Raw genomic sequence first — 2,251 nt, 5'->3', positions numbered from 1 at the left:
GCCGATCAGTGTCCTGCTGCCGAGAGAGTCCATCAGCATTCCCGTGGTCCAGGCCATTTTTATGAGAGATGGTAAAGTTATAGGATTGTAAGGCCAGACTCCACCATAGTAAACGCCCATTGTGCCAGGCGGTTCGGTTCAACCAACTGAGAGGACTGTGGTCTGTGACTATTGTGAACTCCCTCCCATAAACGTAGGGCTGGAGCTTCTTTAGAGCCCACACGACAGCCAGGCACTCCTTCTCAATGGTTGCGTATGCCCTCTCTCGGTCCAGCAGCTTCCGGGAGAGGTACGCGATCGGGTGTTCGTGGCCCGCCTGATCCACTTGGCTCAGTACCGCTCCCAGCCCGACGTCTAAGGCATCGGTTTGGACTATGAACCGCCGGTGGAAGTCAGGGGCAGCCAGGACAGGGGAGGTGGAGAGGGCAGTCTTAAGGCTCCCGAAGGCCGCCTCACAGTCAGGGGACCAGGGCATCAGTCGACTGAACCTTTTGGACGTCAAGTCGGTCAAGGGCTTGGCCAGGGTACTATACTGCGGGATGAATTTTCGGTAGTACCCTGTGACTCCCAGAAAGGCCCTAACCTGCTTCTGGTTGGCCGGCCGGGGCCAATGGAGAATGGCCTCCACCTTGGCCGGCTCGGGGCGGATCTGTCCGCTGCCCACTCGGTGCCCCAGGTAGGCGACTTCTGCCATCCCCATCTGGCACTTGTCGGGGCGGATGGTGAGGCCGGCGTACCGGATGCGCTCCAGGATCTGCGCCACGTGCCCCAAGTGTTCCTCCCAAGTCTCGCTAAAGATAGCGATATCATCCAGGTAGGCCTGGGCAAACTCCTGACACCCCACGAGAATCCGGTCGACCACCCTCTGGAAGGTAACGGAGGCGTTCTTCATCCCGAACGGTATGCACGTAAATTCAAACAGGCTGAACAGGGTGATGAACGCCAAGCGCTCTTGGGCTTCCTTGGTCAGAGGAATCCGCCAGTAGCCCTTGCTGAGATCCAGAGTGGACACGAAGCGTGCCCCTCCCAGCCTATCGAGCAGCTCATCAATCCGGGGCATCGGATAGGCATCCGTAACGGTTACCTCGTTCAGCCGCCGGTAGTCTACACAGAACCTTGTGGTTTTGTCCTTCTTGGTGACCAACACAGCGCCGGCGGCCCAAGGACTGTGAGATGGTACAATGACCCCCATCTCCAGCATTTCTTCTACTTCTTTTCTCATTGCGGTCAGCACTGAGGGAGCCACTCGGAACGCGGGCTGCCTCAGGGGTCGGGCTCCTCCACTGTCGACCTCGTGAGCGACTAGGGAGGTACATCCGGGGGACGCGTTGAACAGGGCCTCCTGGGCTGCTAACACCTCCCCCATCTCCCTACTCTGCAAGCGTGATAGCTGGACTTCAAGCTGCACATCTGCCAGCCCTGTCTGGCATCGGGCCTCTGCCAGTAGGTCAGGGATGCGGTCCACGTCAGTGTTGTCCATGGGCGGGCAGCATATCGCGACCGCTCCTAACTCCCTTACCACGTAGGCCTTGAGCCGGTTTATGTGGTAGTTCCGTACCCGATTTTCTGCCTTGTCGTGGGCTACTAGGTAGTTCGTCGTCCCCTGTCGCCCCACTACAGTGTACGGTCCAGCCCAATTGGCCAGCAACTTGTTGCCTCGTACTGGCGCGAGGACCAGTACATTCTCCCCCATCCCCAGCTCTCGGGGTCGGGCGCTAAATCCCCAGTCATGGAGCCTGACTCTAAGGATCCTCCCGACAGAGCAGAGGCTGTCCCCTATGGCAGCTACCTCCGAATTACACTCCAAGAGCTGTGCCGGTTCCGGCGCATTGCCTTCTCGTCCCGCGACATCAAGGATCGGCTGATTGAGAAGCTCCAAGCCTGGGACCTGGCGAACCCGGCCGAGATGGGAGAGATGGCCGAGGGTGACGTTGACTACTGCCCTGAAGAACCGGCCAGTCGCCAGGGAACCGGGCGTAGCGCTATCTCGGACGCCCAGGCCCTGCGGCTGGGGGATCTGCTGACCGCTCTGGGGCCTCAAAGCTCCGAGGCCGAGCACCTGATCATCGTTGGGGCCGTGGCCCGTGCAGTGGCACCCCCAGAACCAACATCCCAATCCCTGCCGGGCCCCGAAGACTCCAACTACGATACAACGACCTCCCCAAGTAGGATCCTTCGTCCATGGATATCGATACGCACCTAACCATGCTGGAGACACAGCTACAGGTGCATGACATCCCCACCACCGAAT

The sequence above is a fragment of the Rhinoderma darwinii genome, chromosome 4 (genome assembly GCF_050947455.1).
Source record: "Rhinoderma darwinii isolate aRhiDar2 chromosome 4, aRhiDar2.hap1, whole genome shotgun sequence".
In the NCBI taxonomy this organism is placed as follows: Eukaryota; Metazoa; Chordata; class Amphibia; order Anura; family Rhinodermatidae; genus Rhinoderma; species Rhinoderma darwinii.
The sequence above is the reverse complement of the archived record's forward strand: the minus strand, read 5'-3'. Positions refer to the sequence as shown.